Source organism: Gorilla gorilla, chromosome 5 (genome assembly GCF_029281585.2).
Source record: "Gorilla gorilla gorilla isolate KB3781 chromosome 5, NHGRI_mGorGor1-v2.1_pri, whole genome shotgun sequence".
NCBI lineage: Eukaryota > Metazoa > Chordata > Mammalia > Primates > Hominidae > Gorilla > Gorilla gorilla.
The window spans coordinates 96248683-96274855 of NC_073229.2; the positions used below are offsets into that span (position 1 = coordinate 96248683).

A 26173-nucleotide genomic window follows, 5' to 3' on the forward strand; every position below is an offset into this window, starting at 1 on the left:
TGTATAAGGCATGAAAAAATAGAACTTCTTTGCATGCCAGCTAGGTATAAAAATGCAGGAGGAGATGCTATTGAGAACATAACTCTTACCTAATGAAGGTCCATAATTATTATCTTGAATATGCAAGTAATTATACTACTTCATAATATCTCTGCTTAGCAGAGTGCTTGATTCCTGGAAAGAAAAAAAAAATACACACACGCACGCACTCACACAGACAAGATATAACGAATAGCTGTATATGAAATAGCTACAAATTTGCATGCTAGGAGAATAATTACATGTGGAAAAAGTTATGTGTTTTACAGACAGCAAAATCTTTCTATTTTATCTTTTGCTTGAGGTTTTTGTCTCCTTCTATGAAGGACTATGTTGCTATGCTTGCAGACAACTGACGGATAGATGGATGTATTGATTGTATAATTATAAAACACATGGCATTAGTTATGCCTAGGACATATGATATTTGATAAAAGAAAAAGAAAAAGATTCACCTGTCAAGGAATTGCAGTTTATTAGAGATGAAAACAATGACCAAAATAGCAAAAAATGTAAAGACTAATGTAAAGGCAAAAATATGTCAAAACATAATATGAGAAGTTAACAAATGAGAACAACCTGGTGAGTTGAATGAGTAACATCAGCAAGATGAGAGACTAGACTCTTTCTATTATCATGCCCTTGCGCCAGTATCAACTTTGAAAACTACTCACAGATAAGAGAACATTTGTGAGAATCTAGGAGTTCACTGAAGTTCCAGCACATCATAAAAGCAAGAAATTTAAGAATAGAAACATCAAAGAGGATAAAAAGAACAGTTTCACTTCTTGTATCCCACTTTCCTCAAGGTGGTACAGCTCAGTGCTAAGAGAGACTTTTGGCCCACTATTTATCCCATGGGGAAAAATGAGAACATAGTGTTTGAACTCCTGGCTCCTTCTGGTGTGCAAGATGCTGCCCTAGAGGCCCACTTCTTTCTTGCTTCACCCAGATTACTGAGATAATCATTATAACCAAATGGTTGAGAGAGGCTGGGAGCAGGAAGAGAGGCTGTGGGCTCTACTTACCACTCCATGGATTCTATCAGGAAGCCTGACAATGAACTTCTCTCATGTTGACACCCCTTAACCCTCTCATGGGCACCCCAAATGTGTCCCCAAGAATCTTGCTGCTGACACTAAAAATAAGCATCTTGCATAGAGAGCTGGCTGGCCAGGAAACCATTTTCTTCTAGGCCTCCAGGCCTGTCATGAGAGGAGCTGCCGTGAAGTCCTCTAACATGCCCTGGAGACATTTTTCTCATTGTCTTGGGGATTAATCCTTTTCTATCACATTGTCAGGCTGCAAATTTTTCACACTTTTATGCTCTGCTTCCCTTATAAAATTGAACGTCTTTAACAGCACCCAAGTTACCTCTTGAATGCTTTGCTGCTTAGAAATTTCTTCCTCCAGATACCCTAAATCATCTCTCTGAGCCCTCCAAACTGTTCCAACCTCTGCCTGTTACCCAGTTCCAAAGTTGCTTCCACATTTTCAGGTATCTTTTCAGCAACACCCCATTCTCGGTACCAATATACTGTATTAGTCCATTTTCACGCTTCTGATAAAAACATACCCAAGACTGGGCAATTTACAAAAGAAGGAGGTTTAATTGGACTTACAGTTCCACATGGCTGGGGAAGCCCCACAATCATGGTGGAAGGCAAGGAGCAGCAAATCATTTCTTATTTGGATGGCAGCAGGCAAAGAGAGCACTTGTGCAGGCAAATTCCTATTTTTTAAAACCATCAGATCTAGTGAGACTCATTCACTATCACGAGAACAGTTCAGGAAAGACCTGACCCCATAATTCAATCACCTCCCACCAGGTTCCTCCCATGACACATGGGAATTATGGGAGTCACAACTCAAGATGAGATTTGGGTGGGGACACAGAGCCAAACCATATCAGTGGCCCGTAGGTATATCAGTAGGGGCTCAACATCACTAATCATCAGAGAAATGGAAACCAAAACCACCATGAGATATCACCTCACACCTATTATCAAAATGTTAGAAGATAACAAGTGTTGGTGAGGATATGGAGAAAAAAATAACACTTATACCCTGTTGGTGGGAATGTAAATTGACATAGCCACTACGGAAAACAGTATGGAGTTCCCTCAGAAAATTATAAATAGAAGTACTATATGATCCAGCAATCTCACTTCTGGATATACATCAAGAGCAAATGAAATCAATATTTTGAAGAGATATCTGCACTTCCATGTTCATTGTGGTGTTATTCACAATAACCAAGAAGTGGCAACAACCTAAATGTCCACTCACAGATGAATGAAGAAAATGTGATAAAAACATACAATGTAATATTATTCGGCCTTAAAAAAGAAGGAATTCCTATTATTTGTGACAACCTGGATGAACCTGGAGGATATCATGTTAAGTGAAATAAGCTAGAAAAATACCACTTATTTAGAAAGAAATATACCACTTATCACTTGTATATGGAATCTGAAAAAGTTGAACTCATAGAGACCGGAAGAATGATTACTAGGCAGGGCCTGGGGGATGAAGGAAATGGGGCGAAGTAGGTAAAAGGGTACTATCTTTGAGTTATGATCAATAGGTCCGGATGCCTAAAATACAGCATGTTGACTGTACTGAATAATAGTGTATTGTATACTTGAAATCTGGTAAGAGAAGAGATCTTAAGTGTTCTACCTCCCCACACAGGTGGAGAAAAGATAACTACTACTACTTAAGGTAATGGATATGTTGATACCTTGATTGTGGTAATCATTTTACAATGTTTATGTATTAAAAACATCACTTGGTATATCTCAGATATATATAATTTTATTTGTCAATTACAATTAAAGCTGAGAAAAAATGCAAATGGATTAATGTGAAAATGCTTACAAGTGCAAAAGCATTTATCCACATGTAATTAAACATTTTATTAATTGACATTTACGGAAATAATTAAATTACATGAATGCAAGACTACCAGATAATCCAAGATGTAATCATGTATAGGTATCTTATACTAATTTCTTTTAGAGCAGATAATAATCATCTGCCTAAATAATATAGAAATAACTGTGCAATTGGTCTAGTAGCACTGATGCTTAAAAAAGCAATCTGTCTGTACTTAGGAATGCTGGAATAAAAAACAGTATAAGTGTCTGAAATTTTTCTCTTTCAAGATTGTTTTGGTTCTTCTTTGTCTTCAGAATGTCCATGATAATTTTAGACTCTCTTTATACAATTCTGGAAAACCTTTTCGGGATTTATGTGTCAGGCATGTGGGGAACAGACTGCATCAAATATATAGAGCATTTGTAGAACAACATATTTATACTTGTTATTCTGTAGTTAACAAGCACAGCTCTTTTTATATGTGTCAGTGAGATCAAATTTTGTCCAACTCTTCTATATCCTTGCTGTTTTTATTCTGTATGTTCTGTCAGTTACAGATGTGTTTCTGTCTCCCACTGTATTTGTGATTTGCCCATTTTTTTATTCAAGTTTATATAGGTTGAGACTATGTTGTTACTGCATATGAAATCAGAGTTGTGTGTCTTTTGGGTGAATTAATTTTTCATCATAATTAAATGCTCCTTTTCATCTCTAGTAAGGTTTACTGCATCAAGTCTACTTTGTGTGATGGCTGTACTATCGTTATTATAACCATACTAGTTTTCTTCTGTTTAGTGTTTGTATAATATTTCTTTTACTCTATCTTTCTGTATCCTTATGTTCTAGTAGTCTTTCTTCTAATTAGCAAATCATTGGCTTAGGTTGTTTACACAGTCCATTGTGATGATTGTTTAAATGGGAAGATTTAATTTTCTTACATACTGTAGGTGGCACTATATTTGTATTGAAATTTGTCATCTTTATATTTTCTATTTCCCATTTTATTACCTTCTTTTGGATTAGTTATATTAGCATTCTATCTTTTCATTTTCTTGCCAGTAATACACTCTATTGCTATTATTTTGTTATTCATAAAATCTTATGTTATTAATGCTTAGTATATACTAACATATTTACCACAGTATAAGAACCTCATTCACCATTAACATAGCTTATCCCCACAAACATTTTATGTTTTTATTGTGTGATTTATTATAATGACAAATATGTTAAATTATGCTTGTTTGTCATCAATATTCATTTATATTTACCAACTGTTGCTGTTTATTCTTTCCTGTATTTTTAATTCCATTTAGCTTCATTTTCCTTCAGCTAAAAACACTCTTTAGTGTTTCTTTTCCTGTGATTCTTCTGGTAACACATTCACTTTTTGTTTGAATCAACATGCCTTTATTTTTAAAAACATGTTTTCCTGTTACAGAATTCCATTTGACATTTATTTTCCTTCATCACCAAAGTATAATTGCATTGTCTTTTCTTCTGTTATGTTGAGAAGTTAGTTATCAATATTATGGTTACTCCTTTGAAAATGATGTGTCTTTTATCTCTGGTTGTTTTAAAAAGATTGTATTTTTTTTTATTATACTTTAAGTTTTAGGGTACATGTGCACAACGTGCAGGTTTGTTACATATGCATACATGTGCCATGTTGGTGTGCTGCACCCATTAACTCATCATTTAACATTAGGTATATCTCCTAATGCTATCCCTCCCCCCTCCCCCCACCCCACAACAGGCCCTGGTGTGTGATGTTCCCCTTCCTGTGTCCATGTGTTCTCATTGTTCAATTCCCACCTATGAGTGAGAACATGCGGTGTTTGGTTTTTTGTCCTTGCAATAGAATGCTGAGAATGATGGTTTCCAGCTTCACCCATGTCCCTACAAAGGACATGAACTCATCATTTTTTATGGCTGCATAGTATTCCATGGTGTATATGTGCCACATTTTCTTAATCCAGTCTATCATTGTTGGACATTGGGTTGGTTCCAAGTCTTTGCTATGGTGAATGGTGCCACAATAAACATACGTGTTCATGTATCTTTATAGCAGCATGATTTATAGTCCTTTGGGTATATACCCAGTAATGGGATGGCTGGGTCAAATGGTATTTCTAGTTCTAGATCCCTGAGGAATCACCACACTGACTTCCACAATGCTTGAAGTAGTTTACAGTCCCACCAACAGTGTAAAAGCGTTCCTATTTCTCCACATCCTCTCCAGCACCTGTTGTTTCCTGACTTTCTAATGATCGCAATTCTAACTGGTGTGAGATGGTATCTGACTGTGGTTTTGATTTGCATTTCTCTGATGGCCAGTGATGATGAGCATTTTTTCGTTTATCTTTTGGCTGCATAAATGTCTTCTTTTGAGAAGTGTCTGTTCATATCTTTCACCCACTTGTTGATGGGGTTGTTTGTTTTTTCTTGTAAATTTGAGTTCACTGTAGATTCTGGATATTAGCCCTTTGTCAGATACGTAGATTGCAAAAATTTTCTCCCATTCTGTAGGTTGCCTGTTCACTCTGATGGTAGTTTCTTTTGCTGTGCAGAAGCTCTTTAGTTAGATCCCATTTGTCAATTTTGGCTTTTGTTGCCATTGCTTTTGGTGTTTTAGACATGAAGTCCTTGCCCATGCCTATGTCCTGAATGGTATTGCCTACGTTTTCTTGTAGGGTTTTTATGGTTCTCGGTCTAACATTTAAATCTTTAATCCATCTTGAATTAATTTTTGTATAAGGTGTAAGGAAAGGATCCAGTTTCAGCTTTCTACGTATGGCTAGCCAGTTTTCCCAGCACCATTTATTAAATAGGGAATCCTTTCCCCATTTCTTGTTTTTGTCAGGTTTGTCAAAGATCAGATAGTTGTAGATAGGCAGCATTATTTCTGAGGGCTCTGTTCTGTTCCATTGGTCTATATCTCTGTTTTGGTACCAGTACCATGCTGTTTTGGTTATTGTAGCCTTGAAGTATAGTCTGAAGTCAGGTAGTGTGATGCCTCCAGCTTTGTTCTTTTGGCTTAGGATTGACTTGGCAATGTGGGCTCTTTTTTGGTTCCATGTGAACTTTAAAGTGGTTTTTTCCAATTCTGTGAAGAAAGTCATTGGTAGCTTGATGGGGATGGCATTGAATCTATAAATTACCTTGGGCAGCATGGCCATTTTCACGATATTGATTCTTCCTACCCATGAGCATGGAATGTTCTTCCATTTGTTTGTATCCTCTTTTATTTCATTGAGCAGTGGTTTGTAGTTCTCCTTGAAGAGGTCCTGCACATCCCTTGTAAGTTGGATTCCTAGGTATCTTATTCTCTTTGAAGCAATTGTGAATGAGAGTTCACTCATGATTTGGCTCTCTGTTTGTCTTTTGTTGGTGTATAAGAATGCTTGTGATTTTTGCAAACTGATTTTGTATCCTGAGACTTTGCTGAAGTTGCCTATCAGCTTAAAGAGATTTTGGGCTGAGACAATGGGGTTTTCTAGATATACAATCATGTCATCTGCCAACAGGGACAATTTGACTTCCTCTTTTCCTAATTGAATACCCTTTATTTCCTTCTCCTGCCTAATTGCCCTGGCCAGAACTTCCAACACTATGCTGAATGGGAGTGGTGAGAGAGGGCATCCCTGTCTTGTGCCGGTTTTCAAAGGGAATGCTTCCAGTTTTTGCCCATTCAGTATGATATTGGCTGTGGGTTTGTCATAGATAGCTCTTATTATTTTGAGATGCGTCCCATCAATACCTAATTTATTCAGAGTTTTTTTAGCATGAAGGGCTGTTGAATTTTGTCAAATGCCTTTTCTGCATCTATTGAGATAATCATGTGGTTTTTGTCATTGGTTCTGTTTATATGCTGGCTTACATTTATTGATTTTCATATGTTGAACCAGCCTTGCATCCCAGGGATGAAGCCCACTTGATCACGGTGGGTAAGTTTTTTGATGTGCTGCTGGATTTGGTTTGGCAGTATTTTATTGAGGATTTTTGTATCGATGTTCATCAGGGATATTGGTCTGAAATTCTCTTTTTTTGTTGTGTCTCTGCCAGGCTTTGGTATCAGGATGATGCTGGCCTCATAAAATGAGTTAGGGAGGATTCCCTCTTTTTCTATTGATTGGAATAGTTTCAGAAGGAACGGTACCAGCTCCTTCTTGTATCTCTGGTAGAATTTGGCTGTGAATCCATCTGGTTCTGGACTTTTTTTGGTTGGTAGGCTATTAATTATTGCCTCAATTTCACAGGCTGTTATTGGTCTATTAAGAGATTCCACTTCTTCCTGGTTTAGTTTTGGGAGGGTGTATGTGTCAAGGAATTTATCCATTTCTTCTAGATTTTCTAGTTTATTTGCATAGAGGTGTTTATAGTATTCTCTTATGGTAGTTTGTATTTCTGTGGGATTGGTGGTGATATCCCCTTTTTCAGTTTTTATTGCATCTGTTTGATTCTTCTCTCTTTTCTTCTTTATTAGTCTTGCTAGCAGTCTATCAATTTTGTTGATCTTTTCAAAAAACGAGCTCCTGGATTCATTGATTGTTTTGAAGGGTTTTTTGTGTCTCTGTGTCCTTCAGTTCTGCTCTGATCTTAGTTATTTCTTGCCTTCTGCTAGCTTTTGAATGTGTTTGCTTTTGCTTCTCTAGTTCTTTTAATTGTGATGTTAGGGTGTCAATTTTAGATCTTTCCTGCTTTCTCTTGTGGGCATTTAGTGCTATAAATTTCCCTCTAAACACTGCTTTGAATGTGTCCCAGAGATTCTGGTATGTTGTGTCTTTGTTCTCATTGGTTTCAAAGAACATCTTTATTTCTTCCTTCATTTCGTTATGTACCCAGTAGTCATTCAGGAGGAGGTTGTTCAGTTTCCATGTAGTTGAGCGGTTTTGAGTGAGTTTCTTAAGCCTGAGTTCTAGTTTGATTGCACTGTGGTCTGAGAGACAGTTTGTTGTGATTTCTGTCCTTTCACATTTGCTGAGGAGAGCTTTACTTCCAACTATGTGGTCAATTTTGGAATAAGTGTGATGTGGTGCTGAAAAGAATGTATATTCTGTTGATTTGGGGTGGAGAGTTCTGTAGATGTCTATTAGGTCCCCTTGGTGCAGAGCTGAGTTCAATTCCTGGATATCCTTGTTAACTTTCTGTCTCGTTGACCTGTCAATTGTTGATAGTGGGGTGTTAAATCTCCCATTATTATTGTGTGGGAGTCTAAGTCTCTTTGTAGGTGTCTAAGGACTTGCCTTATGAATCTGGGTGCTCCTGTATTGGGTGCATATATATTTAGGATAGTTAGCTCTTCTTGTTGAATTGATCCCTTTACCATTATGTAATGGCCTTCTTTGTCTCTTTTGATCTTTGTTGGTGGAAAGTCTGTTTTATCAGAGACCAGGATTGCAACCCCTGCCTTTTTTGTTTTCCATTTGCTTGGTATTTCTTCCTTCATCCCTTTATTTTGAGGCTATATGTGTCTCTGTATGTGAGATGGGTTTCCTGAATAGAGCACACTGATGGGTCTTGACCCTTTATCCAATTTGCCAGTCTGTGTCTTTTAATTGGAGCATTTAGCCCATTCACATTTAAGGTTAATATTGTTATGTATGAATTTGATCCTGTCATTATGATGTTAGCTGGTTATTTTGCTTGTTAGTTGATGCAGTTTCTTCCTAGCCTTGATGGTCTTTACAATTTGGTATGTTTTCGCAGTGGCTGGTACCGATTGTTCCTTTCCATGTTTAGTTCTTCCTTCAGGAGCTCTTGTAAGGCAGGCCTGGTGGTGACAAAATCTCTGAGCATTTGCTTGTCTGTAAAGGATTTTATTTCTCCTTCACTTCTGAAGCTTAGTTTGGCTGGTTATGAAATTCTGGGTTGAAAATTCTTTTCTTTAAGAATGTTGAATATTGGCCCCCACTCTCTTCTGGCTTGTAGAGTTTCTGCTGAGAGATCAGCTGTTAGTCTAATGGGCTTCCCTTTGTGGGTAACCTGACCTTTCTCTCTGGCTGCCCTTAACATTTTTTCCTTCATTTCAACTTTAGTGAATCTGACAATTATGTGTCTTGGAGTTGCTCTTCTCGAGGAGTATCTTTGTGTGATTGTCAGTATTTCCTGAATTTGAACGTTGGCCTGCCTTGCCAGATTGGGGAAGTTCGCCTGGATAATATCCTGCAGAGTGTTTTCCAACTTGGTTCCATGCTCCCCGTGACTTTCAGGTATACCTATCAGACGTAGATTTGGTCTTTTCACATAGTCCCATATTTCTTGGAGGCTTTGTTCATTTCTTTTTATTATTTTTTTCTCTAATCTTCTTTTCTCACTTCATTTCATTTCATCTTCCATCACTGATACCCTTTCTTCCAGTTGATCGAATCGGCTACTGAGGCTTCTGCATTCATCACGTAGTTCTCGTGCCATGGTTTTCAGCTCCATCAGGTCCTTTAAGGACTTCTCTGCACTGGTTATTCTCATTAGCTATTTGTCTAATTTTTTTTCAAGGTTTTTAACTTCTTTGCCATGGGTTCAAACTTCCTCCTTTAGTTCAGAGTAGTTTGATCATCTGAAGCCTTCTTCTCTCAACTCGTCAAAATCATTCTCCATCCAGCTTTGTTTCATTGCTGGTGAGGAGCTGTGTTTCTTTGGAGGAGGAGAGGCACTCTGATTTTTAGTTTCCAGTTTTTCTGCTCTGGTTTTTCCCCACCTTTGTGGTTTTATATACCTTTGGTCTTTGATGATGGTGATGTATAGATGGGTTTTTGGTGTGGATGTCCTTTCTGTTTGTTAGTTTTCCTTTTAGCAGGCAGGACCCTCAGCTGCAGGTCTGTTGGAGTTTGCTGGAGGTCTACTCCAGACCCTGTTTGCCTGGGTATCATCAGTGGAGGCTGCAGAACAGCGGATATTGGTGAACAGCAAATGTTGCTGCCTGATTGTTCCTCTGGAAGTTTTGTCTCAGAGGAGTACCTGGCCATGTGAGGTGTCAATCTGCCCCTACTTGGGGGAGCCTCCCAGTTAGGCTACTCGGTGGTCAGGGACCCACTTGAGGATGCAGTCTGTCCATTCTCAGATCTCCAGCTGCTTGCTGGGAGAAACAATACTGTCTTCCAAGCTGTCAGACAGGGACATTTAGGTCTCCAGAGGTTTCTGCTGCCTTTTGTTTGGCTATGCCCTGCCCCCAGAGGTGGAGTTTACAGAGGCAGGCAGGTCTCCTTGAGCTGTGGTGGGCTTCACCCAGTTCGAGCTTCCCAGCCACTTTGTTTACCTACTCAAGCCTTGGCAATGGTGGGCACCCCTCCCCCAGCCTTGCTGCTGCCTTACGGTTTGATCTCAGACTGCTGTGCTAGCAATTAGCGAGACTCCGTGGGCATAGGACCCTCCGAGCCAAGTGCAGGATATAATCTCCTGGTGTGCCATTTGCTAAGACTGTTGGCAAAGTGCAGTATTAGGGTGGGAGTGACCCGATTTTCCAGGTGCCATCTGTCACCCCTTTCTTTGACTAGGGAAGGGAATTCCCTGACCCCTTGTGCTTCCTGGGTGAGGCAATGCCTCACCCTGCTTTGGCTCATGCTCGGTGCACTGCACCCACTGTCCTGCACCCACTGTCTGACACTCCCCAGTGAGATGAACCCGGTACCTCAGTTGGAAATGCAGAAATCACCCGTCTTCTGCATTGCTCATGCCTGGAGCTGTAGACTGGAGCTGTTCCTATTTAGCCATCTTGGCTCCACAAAAGTTTCTATTTTTCTGTAGTTTTATTATGATGTTCCTATATGTTGTTTTCTTTGTATTTATTCTACTGATGGTTTGCAGCAGTTCTTAAATCTGTGGCATAATGTCTCTCATTGGTTTATTAGACAGTTCCAGCTGCTGTAACAATATACCATAGATTATGTGGCTTGAAAAACAAACATGTCTCTCTCACAGGTCTAGAGACTAGAAGTTCAACATCAATATAACAGCAGATTTGTTGTCTCAAATCCTGGTTTGCAAACAACAACCTTCTTACTATATCTACAAATGGCAGGGAGAGAACAGTGTCGTCTCTTTCTTCTTATAAAGGAATTGATCCCATCATGGAGGTTTCACACTCATGACCTCAAGTAAACCTAATTACCCTCCAAAGGCCCCAACTCCAAATATATTTCAGATAAGGGCTTCAATAAATGAATTTGGGGTGACAATAACTTTAAATTCATAGCAATTGATTTTGGGAAACCATGGCCAGAAGTATTGCTTCTGCTCAATACTCTATATTATTTCCTTCTAAGACTCCAATTATACATATATTAAATATTTTTTCCATATTTTGTGTGTTTATTGTAATCATCTTTGTTTTGTATTTTACATTTTATTCTCCCTACTTAAGGCTATCTATTTTATTCTAATTTGAGTTCACTAATCTTACTGATCTTATATTCTGTTTTGTCTAATTTGAAAATACACAAGTCTACTTAGTTCTTAATTACATAAGTTCATTTAATGTTTAGTTTTAGTTCTAGAATTTTCATTTCTTTTATGTAATTCCTGGTTCTCTGTTTAAATTCTCCATGTTTTTATGTAACTTACTGAACTGGTCAAACAACATATTGAAATATGTGCATTACACATCCACTCCATTATCTCTGTATCTCCTGTGGGTCGGTTGGTCTATTTTCATTATGTATGTTTCCCTCTCTCTCTGTCTTCCTCCCTTTCTGCCTTTATATCTATCTGTGTATGTCTCTCTCTTTTCATGTGGTATTGCCTATGTAGGGATGCCTTATATTTTTCTTGAAAAATTATAGATATAATTTGAGGTTTATGTCCTGTTACCCACTGAGACAATGTACTTTTGCTCCTTGCATGCAGTAAGAGAAGAGGCAGATTATTTTAATTCAATCAGAGGTTGAACAGATTTGAAGCTGGAACCCATGAATATACCTAGATCTAATGAGTAAGGAGAAAAAATGCTGCTAGTAGGGCCATAAGAGAATAATGAATGAGGAGGCCACCTAAAAGGAACCATGATGGGATGAAGTAATGGTCAAAACTACCAGTAATACAGAGGGAAAAATATCTAAACTTTTCTCTCCTGACCTCTTGTATCCTACTGGTACCTATTATTTGGGGGAATTGGCATCTTAACAATACTGAGTTTTTCAGTCATTAAATATGGTATATGTCTGCATTTATTTTGCTCTTTGTATTGTTTGGGTTTCCATAACAAAATACCATAAGCTGGGTAGCTTAAATAATGTAAAATTATTTTCTCACAGTTCTGGAGACTGAGAAGTCCAATAACAAGGTGCCAACAGGGTTAGTTTCTGTTGAAAGCTCTCTTACTGGCTTGTAGTTGGCTACCTTCTCACCCTGTCCTCAGAGGACCTTCCTCTGGGCTTATGTGAAAAGAGAGCTAGAGAGAGAAATACACAAATACACACACACACATGCACACATACACAGTGAGAGAGAGAGAGAGAGAGAGAGACAGAGACAGAGACAGAGAGAAAGAGAGACAGATGAACTCCTTGGTGTCTGTTTTTTTTTTTTTTTTTTTGAGAACACTAATCCTATTGAGCTAGGCCCACACCTGTATGACCTGATTTTATTTAAACTTGATTACCTCTTTGTAGTCCCTCACAATACAGCCACATTCAGAATTAAAGCTTCAACATACAAATTTTGTAGGGATACTTTTCTCAGCAATATTTTCCCAGCAATATTTTGTAAATGTTAGTGTAAAGCTCTTGGACATATTTTGTTAAATTTATCCGTATGAATTTTGGTTTTTTGGGTATTTACAAATAAACTGTATTTTTAAAAATTATCTTGCTAGGTAGAGCATAGTGGCTCACACCTGTAATCCCAGAGATTTGGGAGTCCAAGGCGGGAGGATCACTTGAGCTCAGGAGTTTGAGACCAGTTTAGGCAGCGTAATGAGATCCCTTCTCTATTTAAAAAAAAAAAACTAACTCTCTTAATTGTTTGCTTCTGGTGTATGGAAATAAAATTGCTTATGTTTATTGACTTAGTATCTTGCTAATTGCTAAACTAATTTATTAGTCTCAATAGTGTTTTGTAGATTTTTTTTGGATTTCCTACGTATACTATCATAACTTCTGCAAAGATGGATTTACTTTTTCCCTTTTAATCTTTATTTATTTTTATTGCTTGATTATATTTGTTATGATCTCTATTACACTGGCATATAGAGGTTTAAAAAGTATATATATTTGCCTTGTTCCTGATCTTAAGTAGAGAACATTTGCCTTCTATCCTTAAATGTACTGTTAGTGGTAGGTTCTTTGATGATTACTTTATCATATTGAGGAATTATTCTGAAATCTTTTTTATGTCTAGTTTGTTGAGCATTTTTTCTCATTAAAAGTGTTGGATTTTGTCAATACTTTTTCTTAAATGTATATTTATACACACATACACATATATTTTATATATAAAATATGTTTATTTTGCATATATATGTGTATATATATTTGCATTGCTAGGATAAATCTCACTTTGTAATAATGTTTTTATATGGTTATATAGTACTGTATTAAGTTTGGTAGTTTTTTTCTTAAATGTTTTTGCTTCCCTGTTTGAGAGACATTAGTTTTAATTTTATTTTTGATCATTTTCAAAAATTTGTTGTGTCAGGACTTTAGTATTAGGGCTAAGCTGATCTGATAAAGTGAGTTCAGAAGCGAATGTGGTTCTCCTCCCTCTTTTTAAATAGTAAACTTCAAGTAAGATTGATATCATTCACTCTTTAAATATGTTTTAAGGAATTTGCCAATGAAGATATTTGGTTCTGGCATTTTCATTAAAAATTGGCTTTCAATTATTAATTCAACTTTTTTAATAGCTAAAGGACTATTCGGGTTTTCAGTTTCTTTTTTGCGTCAGTTTTGGTAGTTCGAGTTTTTGAGAAATTTCTCTATTCATGTTACTGAATTTATTGACATACAGTTGTTCATAGTATTCTCTTATTTGTATTTTTAATAATTCTAGGCTCTGTAGTGCTGTCCTTTCTTTCAGTAATTATATTTTCTGTTATTTTTCTTGACCAGTGCTGTGGGATTTTATCAATTTTATTAATCCTTTCAATAAGCAAATTTCTGGGTCCATTGATTTTTTTCTAGGTTTTATTTTTTTTAGTTTATATTTCATTTATTTTCACTCTAATATTTATTATTTTCTTCTTTATGTGATTTTTGGCAATTTAAAATTTTGAAAGATCTGGAAGTGGTATGGATAATTTATTGCAGGAGCAATAAAAAAGGCAAGAACATCAATTAGGATATTGCTATTAGAGATGATGGCCCAAATAAGGCAGCACAATGGGGATAGACATGGGGGAATAAATTTGAGTCATTGTGTTCCAGAATCAGAATTCAGAAGATTTGATGAAAGATTGGGGAAAGGGTGTTAGCAGTGGCAAATCCTTATGGGTGTGCAGCAACCTCAATTCTTGCCTTCTTAGATGAAAGAATTTGACTGAGGGGTATAAGGCAGATGAAGAGACTAAGGCAAGTTTTATAGCAAGAGTGAAAGTTTATTTAAAAGCTTTGGAGCAGAAATGAAAGGAAATAAAGTATACTTGGAAGAGGACTAAGCAAGTGACTGGTGAGATCAAATGCATGGTTTGAAGTTTGGACTGGGGTTTTATATGTTGGCATACTTCTAAGGTCTTGTGTCCCTTCTTTCCTGATTATTCATTTGGGGTGGGCTGTCCGCATGTGCAGTGGCGTGCTAGCACTTGGGAGGGGAACATGCACAGTGTGTTTACTGGAATTATACGCAATGCTCACTTGAGTTGTTCTTCCTTTACCAGTCTAGCATTCCTAGACCAAGGTCATATACCAGTCAAACTCTGTCATTTTGTCTCACAGTGCACATGCTTGAGCCCACTCACCCAACTCCTGAGATCTTATTGGGAAGCTGCTGATCACTAGTTTCAGGGTTTTTTGTTTTTTTTTTTTTTCTAGTGGGAGACTGCCTTTTCTTGGCGCTGGCTGAGATTAATTATTATTTTAGAGAGACAGTTAACAACTTTGCCTGACCATCACCTGATAGTCGCCTGACATTCCTGGTGGTGGCGGGGAGCCCTCTCCTGCCCTGTTCATGTCTGTCTACTGTAACAAGGGTAGGCTAAGATCAATTTTTGGTCAATATATTGGGTTACTCTGCAGATGGTGGTACTGTTAACTAAAACAAGAAGTACTGGACAAGAAAGTTTTTGAGAAGCATGATCATTTCTGTATTGTATATTTTAAGTTTGAGGCTCCTGTCTAACATTTAAGTGGCTACATACAGTAAATAAGAAGATAAATGGATTTGGATAATTGTAAAGATGTCTGAGCTAGAAATTATGATTTTAGAGTCAGCAGTTTATAGTGCAAGGTATTCTTTTTGGGTACAAAATAAAATTGAAATTCTATTTATATTTTTATCTTATTTTAATTTCTACTTCTGCATGTTTTACAATGCAAATACTGTGTTATTCTAATAGGCATGCATAATGCATTACACAAATATTTATTATATAAGCCTTCTCAAAAATATTTTTTCAGAGGGCTTGAGATCAAAATGTTTGGAAAACTTTACATCTTTCATGAAGCCTATTTAAGTAACAAATGTAGAAGAGCAAGAATTGAGTCCTGTGTAACATCAACATTTAATAAAAGAGTAAAGAAGGAAGATTTTAGCCAGGAATATGAGAAGAGGTGACACAAATAGGAAAAAGACCAGAAAAGAAAATTGTCACTGAATTTTAGAAACCAAAAATGAGGGATGGTTAGGAATTGCAAATACTCAAAAGAACTTATTAAGATGAGAGTTAAAAAGTTGCACTAAGTAGAACTGGCACTATGGAAGGAATCACCAATGTCCTTGGAAGGAAAGTGTAATTGTAGGGATGAGTCAGATTTCAAAATGGTGGGAAGAAATGAGGTGTGAGAAAGTTGAGAGGCTATGAGTTTAGGTTACTTTAACAAGTGGCTTGGTTTTAAGGAGGATAATGAAAAAAGTGATGAGAAAGAGGAGGTTCAAATTGTTATTACTGGAAGAAAAGTCTTGATTATTTTGTGTACTTTTGTGGTTATATGCCAAGAGGAAGGGAGTAGTAGAGAAGATGAGATTGAAGGCTCAGGAAAATAAAGGAGTCAATGATAAGTGAGGTACTCAATCGGCAGAAAGTATGAAATTCAGTGCATGAGTCTATGCATTTACTTTTGATGAATGGAGGACCTGAGATAAGACAGAGAAATAAGGATTGCTGCATATTCAGGTGCTATCATAACACAAAAATTATCAGTTGGATCCAAAATACATTTCAGTCTTGTGCTGTCTATCAGAGGTAACATCTCCAACAAAGTAACACAAAAAGATAAACTAAAGGAATGAGAGAGCACATTTTGTAAAGATGAGCTAAAAGAGAGCAAAAATTGCAGTAATAGAATTCAAGTCACAAATATTTCATAATTGATTCCCTATATTTTATTCTCAATCAACAACCAAAGAGATCCTATTAAAACCCAAGTTATATCTGGGCACGGTGGCACATGCCTGTAATTGCAGCACTTTCGGAGGCCAAGGCGGGCAGATTGCTTGAGCTCAGGAGTTCAAGACCAGCCTGGGCAACATGGTGAAAGCCTGTCTCTACCAAAAAATACACAAAAAAACAAAAATTAGCTGAGCATGGTGCCTGCCTGTGGTCCCAGCTACTTGGGAGGAAAAGGCGGATGGATCACCTAAGCCAAGGAGGTTGAGGCTGCAGTGAGCTGTGATGGTGCCACTGCACTCCAGCCTAGGTGACAGAGTGAGTCCCTGTCTCAAAAACAAAAGATATATGAGATGACTTCTCTCCTCAGAATCTTCCAATGGCTCGTCATTACTCATCATAAAAGTCAAAGTCACTGCTATAGTCTACAAAGACCTACTGGGTCTGACTCATTACTTTACTGAACATATCTTATACGACCTGAACCATCACTTACTCGGCTCCACCTGTGCCTTAAAACCACCAGGTATAAGCTCCACAAAGTCCTTTTTATTTGCTGTTTTTACAGCCTGAGATGCTTTCCTCCACATACCTGCATAGCTTACTTTTACTCAAATATCACTTTCTCAATGAAGTTTTCTTTGACTAGCCAATTTTATATTGTACTCTACCACCACTCGGAGTGCCCAATGCCTTTTCTTTTGCATTTATTCCTCAGTACTTATCACCATCTATAATACCACATATGTTTACCATTATGGGTTTTTTTATTTTTTTTCTTTTTTTGAGTCAGAGTCTTGCACTGTTGCCCAGGCTGGCGTGCAAGGGTGCGATCTCTGCTCACTGCAACCTCTGCCTCCCAGTTTCAAGCGATGCTCCTGCCTCAGCCTCCTGAGTAGCTGGGATTACAGGTGCCCACCACCACGCCTGGCTAATTTTTTGTATTTTTAGTAGAGATAGGGTTTCACTATGTTGGCCAGGCTGGTCTCAAACTCCTGACCTTGTGATCCACCCGCCTCAGCCTCCCAAAGTGCTGGGATGAGCCACCGCACCCAGCCTACCATTATGTTTTCTTTCTGTCTGTCTTTTTTCACTAGAACATAAACTCCGTGGGGAGAATTTTTGTCTATTTTTTTCAGTGCGGCATCCCTAGAACCTAAAACAATGCCTAAGACATAACAGGCGCCTAAAATATTTGTGGAAATCAAAAATATGTACTGAGTGTATCACTTTATATTGCAAAATAAAATAATATTTATTTGCCTTTAGTTTGAAGACACATCAGCAATAAATGTTGTATGATGCTAATAAAAATATTATTGAATGTTTACTATGTGTCAAACACAGTTTTGTATAACTCAATCCTAACATAGAGTCTATGAAATCATTATTATTATTTTCCCTATTTTATAAATGAGGATACTGAAGCACAGAGAGAAGATATAAGCTGTCCTAGGTGAGATAATGAGAACGTCAGCAAATAAGGATTCAGGCCTATATATTCTACCTCCAAGGGCTGCTCCTTAACCATGATTCAGTATTCATTGCTGCCTCTTACCTGCCATTGCCTACACAGAATCAGGGTAATAAAAATTTTAGTCATTTACAGAAACAAGAAAAGTGAGTGACAGACCATTAGATAGTGTGTAAACTCAACTTTAAAATGTAGAAACTTTAAATAATGTAATATAATTCATATTGAATTTATATATAATACATATATTTATACATAATACATATACATACATATATAATGTATAAATATATACTACATATGTGTGTGTGTGTGTGTGTATATATATATATATATATATATATATACACACACACACACACACACACACACCTCCATGGGAAAAAATAATTTTCTTACTGATATTGTATGAATCTGATAGCCCCCCCGAACCTTTCTGATAATGATAAAATAACCATTATAATGCTGATAATGCTTACTTACTATATTTCAGGCACTATGCTAAGCAATTTAGATGTATTATTTCATTTAATTCTCAAAACAACTCAGTGAGATAGGAACTATTATTACCCCCTGTCTATAGATGATGACAATGAGTCTTTGGGAGGCTTTGCAAGTTGGCCTGAGTGAATTGCAAGTAAGTGGATTGACAGATGGATGTGAGATGAGAACCTAGGCAGTTTAACTCTAGAGATCACTCTTCTTTGCAGGTTGATAGTGAAATGAAGTATCCTTCAGTAAACATGTTGAGACAGTTATCTATGAAAAGAAATGAGTGTAGTTCCCTAACTCTTGTTACACCTCAAAATAGATTCTGAGAGATCAAGAAAGACAACGTAAAATGTTCAACCATATAAATAGTCAATGAAAATAAAAGTGAATATTTATAAAAGCACTTTCTGAGCTAAAGTACAACAGAAGGATTGCAAAGGAAGAGAATAATAGAATAGATGATATAAAATGAAAACCATCTTTATGATAACAGAAAAAAACCAATATGGCAAGCAACAAAATTAAAAAAAAACTATATCAAGGAGTTAATAAATCAATTAAATTGGTAAGAAATACTATGAATTTAATTGATAAATACACAAAAACCTGATTAGTTTACATGCTAACAAACATGGAAAACATTTGAAACAAAGTGTTTACCTTAATGGTACAACTTAAATGAATAAAAAAAGATAAAATCATCAATAAATGGTAAATGATCAAAAAAATTTTTAATCATTTTATGAATATGTTAAAAGATAAATGTATAGCTATATGTAATACCATATATAACTATGTAACTGTGTATATGTGGATAAAAGATGAAATAGAAGGCTAATACAAAAGAGCAAAAGTCTTTTGACTATTCTTCCCCAACTTTGTCTATTCATGAGAGACAAGGCACTATTAAGCATTTATATTTGGGCTAGTAAACTCTTCACAGCTCATATAGTATTGCAACAACATATAAAAATAAAGGAAGATACTAAAGCACAGAGATGTCGTTTGGACACTCCTCTGTCCTTCCACCCAAAATCTCTATTTTGTTTCTTCTATGGTTCACTTCTGCAGCTTAACACAGTCATTAACCAGAGCCAAGCAATGAATTTAGATTACGCTTCATATTCTATGTATTGGTTACCATGACCACTGTCCTACTTGATGGGAAATGTTCTTAGCTTCAAATATAAATGGGTCCTCCCTTTAGCTAAATTCCTTTATCCTATGAAGTTTTTGTTTTATTTGTTTTGTGTTCAAAATCGCACTATGCATTTGATCAATTTGCCTTTTGTGTTGTTGCTGTTGTCTTCTGGTTTATTTAATTTTTGCTCCCAGAATCCTCATTCTAGAGTCTCCATCCTCCTGCTCGAAATTTCTCTCTAGGGTTTCAAAGAGGGCTGTTCATCATGGGACTTCCCTTAACATTTGCTCTTCTGTGAAAACCATTTGCTTCCTGGATTCCCTCTTTCCTGGTAGATTTTGTTTTGCTAACAAGGATATGTGAGTGGTAAATTTTCCAAGTTCTTCCAAATTCTGAAAATTTCTTAAACTGCCTTATATTTGATTGATGGTTTACCTATATATAAAATTTCAGGACCCATATCATTTTCCTGAAGACTATTGATAGTATTTCTCCCTTGTCTTCAAACATCCAGTATTGCTGATGGGAATTCTATTTCCTATTCCTTTCTCTAGGACCCAACATTTTCTTTCTGGAAACTTCTAGGATCTTTTTTTTAGCTTTGTTATATTGAAATTTCGTAATGATTTTTATCTTGGTGGTTTCTTTTTCCATTCATTGTATTAATATGCAATGACTTCTCCATTCTGGGAATTTGTCTTCTATTATTTTTGCAACTTTATTCCCCTCCATATTTTGTTCTTTTTTTCTAGAACTTTTATCTCATGTTTTTTATTTCATGTGTTTTATCTCTCTAACATTTTATCTCATGTGTTTTCTTATCTCTTGTTTTTTCATACATCCTTTCTTTTAAATTCTTCTTTTATTGAGACGGTTTTACCATTAATTTTAAAAGCTCTTTTAAGGTTGACATCTGAACACTAATTAAAGGTTATTTTAAGGTTTCTTTAAGATATTTCCTGGAATTATCTCTTACTCGTCCAACACTAATTCTTCTCTATGTTGATTTTAGCCTTTCTCTTTAATGTTATAGTTTTTATTTTAATAGTTTAGTGTTCCTTGATTAGCCATATATAGGGGAATAAACAAAAGCGAGGCATGAGAATGGATGATTGGGGTGTGTGTTTGTGTGTGCATATGTGGGAGGTGTTTTTAAGTGTACAACTGGAGAACCAGCCATTAGGATGGAGAAAACCTACCTGCCAGAATGAAAGGCTCTTTGCAGGTCAACAACACCTGTCTGTTTCAGATTTGTGGGAAAGTGGTCATTCTGCATATGGAAAATAAACTTTAAAAAAAAAGACAAATAGTCATCTGTTTTAATTCTATTTCTCACTTCTCTCCTGCCATAGTATCTGCCATCTAACCTAGATCTTCTCGTGGGTTCTGCAGAGAAAATCAGCTCCGTTCTTGGTTACGGCCCTCCTCCATCTGTGATTTGAGCTACAGCTTCTTCCATTTTGTTTCACTTACCACCCTTTTACATACATACACTTGGCAGAAATTCATTGTTATCTCTCTTCCTTGAGGATCCTCTTTTGCTGTGGGGTTTATGGTTCTATTATCTAAATGAATCTCACTGTATTATTTCAAATTTGAAACATTTGTAAGAGTATAGGGTTTGGGGGCATTATTAAGTCATTAGATTTTAAAGTGCAGAATTGATATTGTCACTTTTGGGTTACAATTTAGCACCCCTTTTGGGAAGCTATTTTGCAAATTATACAGAGAGCCCCAACTGTTACCACACAGTGATTATATGAGAGGAGCTTTAAATATGTTCTAAAATTTTACCAAACAATCTGATTTTTTCTAATGTATCCTAAAAAAAGACCATAAATATGAAAAAAAGTTTGATCAGCACACTTTTCACTGCAGAGTTCTGTGTCAATGTGAAAGGTTAGAAGCAGTTTAAGGACTAGGTAAGTGATATTCCAGCTCTATAGAATATTTTGTAGATATTAAAATGCTTTAGAAACGTTTAGAATCACATAGAAATACTTGTGCTATAATATTAAATATATAAATAGGATATAGAGTTACAGTGGAATCTCAGTTATTTTAAATTTGCATAGAAAATTGTATTAAAATGCTAATAGTAAGACAGTGGAATTGGAAGTGATTTGCCCATTAAAAAGAAACATTCTATACCATATTTTTGTCTTTCATAAAACTCCATATTTTATAAACTTCCAAAGGGAAATAAATTTATGAAATAGCAATAACAACAATAAAAGACTAAGAGAAACATACCCACATACACCCACCCATTCCCACCCACACACACATTCACACTACAAGAACCAAAGAGAACTCATTCTCATTTATTCTGACATCTACTCTTTTCTACCCTCTCATCTACTTTTGTCAACAAAGTTGAAATATTACCTTGATAATTTTGTCCCCAGTTTCTGCTAGAGTGCTTAATGAATAGAGAAAGGAAAATGAGCAACTGTAATTGACTATCTCATCTTCTTTTTCATGTTTTTCAAAATGGTACCATAATAATTTTTAAAAACATCCTATATTCATTGAAAATCGATCTTAAAATTTATCTGTAAAAGTATCAAATGAAAATTGAATCACAATCTCTTTTTCTAAACCTTCATGCTTATATTTATTCTTTATGTTATAATACTAAATACCTCAGATGGATTCTTATAAGGAAGACATTTGTGTTAACATAAGAATTCTGAGATGGGTGCAGTGGCTCACGCCTGTTATCCCAGCACTTTGGGAGGCTGAGGAGGGTGGATCACCTGAGGTCAGGAGTTTGAGACCAGCCTGCCCAACATGGTGAAACACCGTCTCTACTAAAAATACAAAAATTATCTGGGCATGGTGGCAGGTGCCTGTAATCTCAGCTACTCGGGAGGCTGGGGCAGGAGAATCGCTTGAACCCAAGAGGCGGAGGTTGCAGTGAGCCGATATCGCGACACTGCACTCCAGCCTGGGCAACAGGAGCGAAACTCCATCCCCCCGCCCAAAAAAAAAGAAATTATTCTGGACCTCGTCGTGAATCACCTTAGTAATATCATCAAGAATAAATCAAGGGCACATTTCTTTTGTTCTGTGTGTCCGGCTCTGTAAATATTTTAATATTTCTTCCACTCGAATACCTTTTTAGTTTTTCTGCCAAACTTGTGGTTTTATCTATGGAATTTTCTGTACATGTATAGTAGAAAGTGTTGCAATTTTTATTTCTCTGGGTAAAAAATTCCTATGGGTTTTATAAAATAGTTTATTGTACTTCTTAAGAATTAAGAGGAAAAGACAATTAAAAATGCACTTACAGCAAAAGGTCAGAATACAATTTTCAATCCTGCATATTTTCTGATATGTGGCATGGTGTTTCAAAAGTCATGTAACTTCACGATAGTATTTGAATTGAGTTTGTGTGTGATTGCTTAACATCTGTAAATTGTTAAGTTATTGCACAGGCCTACTTTAGTTTAGATTAGTTTGGAACACATCCCAGGGTATTTAATCAGGGTATAATCCTGCATAGTGCAATTTCTAAAAGGTGTGTTTGTGTGCTTTAAATAAATAGCATTTTTTTGTAGGCAAAGTTACGTCTTATCCTCTTTTCTAAAAAAAAAATCTGTTAAAAATGACTCCCTACAGCACTCTTGTATTATCTATAGCTTCAGGCAAATATAATACTTAATACTGACTTCAAAAAATGTACTGTAGAGGTCTGCAATGTTTGGTATTAACCATGTTGAAATGTATGACAATATTCTATTGTAATCTTATATATGTTTCTTTATAACTCATATGAGCAATTTATTTTTTTATTTGTAAAATTTGTGGTATGATTAATTTGTAGAACTGAAAATAGAGACTGGGAGGTGATATTTTGATAAAAATAAATATTTTAACATTGTCATGGTTAATTTTACTTTCAGTTTGGAGGATGGATTGACTACACTTATAGTTAATTTAAAAATACAAATTTAAAAATGTTGTGGTGTACAAGGAAATAAGACATAGGAAAAGTTTGGAATTATACAGTATTTTACTAAATGTTAAAAACAGAAAAAAATTAACAAAGCATCACAGACTTAATACAAAGTATTTTAAGAATAGAATTTAAAATGCCTATGCTGTTTTGACATAGTCACTAATTGTAACCTTTTGAATAAATTGGAAATGAAATTAAATTGTAAAATTCAACTTATTTAATAATAATAAATTGTGTTTCTTTTAATTGATCTGGTAGCAGTTCTGCACATACTCAAAATTTGGAACATGCCCAAATCTGGCAGTTAGTTTTCATTGACCCATTTTTTGTAACGTTTAAAAATGTGAAGCAATCAAAATAAGACTGTGATAATAATTTCTGGAGAATATTCAAATGTAAAATGAAGAGTATCCTTTACCCTTCTATCAGTATTATTGTGCTCCTTTCTGCTTCTTTATTTAGCTTTATTCAATTTTAGAAACTTTGTAATTGTAAATTTGTGTTTTCTGGTTTTTTAAAAACTGCATATTTATCCTAAGTATACCTTGATATTTCTGTAGAAAAGAACCTACTTGACTTTATTTTATTTCTTATTATTTACTTTGAGATGGAGTCTCGCTCTATCGTCCAGGCTGGAGAACAGTGGCGGGATCTCAGCTCACTGAAACCTCTGCCTTCCGGGTTCAAGTGATTCTTCTGCCTCAGCCTCCCAAGTAGCTGGGATTATAGGCGTGCACCACCATGCCCGGCTAATTTTTGTATTTTTAGTAGAGACGGGATTTCACCATGTTGGCCTGGCTGGTCTCGAACTCCTGACCTCAGGTGATCTGCTCCCCTCAGCCTCCCAAAGTGCTGGGATTACAGGCATCAGCCACCACACCTGGCTGAAAAGAACCTACTTTAAATGATGAGTAATAAGTTGCTTATTATTAGTCTGAGAAATACAAATTTAACGTCTTCTTATTTGATGTAAAATAGTCAAAATTTCATACCAATCTTGTTGAATTACATGATTTCAAACTTTCTTATTATGGTCTGTCAGCTAAAGAGACAAAAAACAAACAAACAAACCAAAACCTTCCCACCACACACGTCCTGTCCCCACTCAGGGTTCTGGGCAGAAGAGACTCAGTGTCATTGACTGTTCATGAAGGTCCTGGCCCTGGAGTATTGCACCTTTTAATGTTACCCTTAATATGTCCATGTTCAAACAATCAGGACTTCTGAGAGACCTACTCAGTAATAGATTTTGTAAAATATACCCTTATTTGGCTAGCACTTAAATTGAAGTTACTTTCCATAAAATCCTTATTTTGATATAGGTTTATGCAATGAATTGTTCATCTTGTTTGACATCTTAGTAGATGAGAATTCCGTAATATTGGTTATAATACTTTGTGTAGACATTATACCTAACTGCTTTTTTGAACCTAGTACACTTCATTTTATGACTGGGAAAGTCTAAATAAATCAATTAACCTTCATGAATTTTAAATTTTTTATAGCAAGTATTTCTCTTCAGTCTTAATTTTTCCTATATTATAATTCATTGAGTTTTCTTTCCTGGAAAGCAGTTCTTAATTCATCTGCAGTATTTTCCTTTTAAAAAAGTGTATTACTTTTTTCCTGTCTTTTTCTTATTCTTATTTTAGCTTCATCTTATTTTATGGCTACAGTTACAGTTTTTCCCCATTTATCTGAATATTTTCAGTAGTTCATTTTCTTCATTTGACCTACTAAACAATGCTTCTTTTACTATTTTCTATTACTTATCAGTTAATGTTTCTACGATTTATTCATCCTGATACAATATTTTTGAGTACGTGTTGATTGAGTCAGTATTTGTGAAAAGGAAGCCTAGAGTTTGGTAATTAGCTTTTCCTGTGGAGGTAGTTTCTGAAGTAGAAATAAACACAAAACACCTGAAGTGCCTTTGGAGGCATGTAACTGAGGCAGCGATGTAAAGTCACAGCACAAAGAAACAGAGGTACTGAGGATATTTGAAAAGACGGCTCATGGAGTTGTTAGCACCTATCTTTGCCCTGTGACAGCTAGTCATTGCTGCTATTATTATTTTTTATTATGATAATCGTCCTCATTATTACATTCATTTTAAAGGTCAAGTGGAGAACAGATATATAGGTTATTTTAAGTGGTGCTACATCTTATAACTTAACAGTGGATATGTTGCTAAATGATGGTTCCCCAATAGCTTTCCTTGGGGAACATTACATTGGAGTGGTCACATATGAATAAACTCAGAGTCACATTTATTGCTTTAGTAAATATGCGCATGGAAAATTATATTTTATAGCATAAATAAGCTTAAGGTTAGTTTATTACTAAGAAACTACAGAAAATATACACATTGACCTTTTCTGTGTGCTTACTTTGTATGTTTCTTCTATGTGAATATTTTTAATATTGCCTTTAATTGTGGATGATTTTTGAAAAGACAGACTTTTTAAAAATACTTGCAAGTACTGAGGTTTATGTATTTACATATCGATTCTGTAGTTCCTGGTAACATTTTTCTTTTTTTTTTTCCTGGTAACATTTTTCTAATCAGTTAACTACCTTGCTTAGAACATTTTTGCTAACACTCCAGAGTCAATTATAAAAAATATGACAGATATATGGTAAAAGGAAATTCAGAATAATCAAATCAGAAATGCTGAGAAAAAAACTCTACTCTGGCTGCTGAGAGGC

The 26173-nt window shown here is 35.9% G+C and overlaps 1 protein-coding gene across 20 annotated transcripts in view; it reads left to right on the plus strand.

The window, feature by feature from the left end:
- Positions 1-26173, plus strand: part of RIMS1 (regulating synaptic membrane exocytosis 1) — a 517565-nt gene that overhangs the window by 268275 nt on the left and 223117 nt on the right. The window lies entirely within an intron of this gene.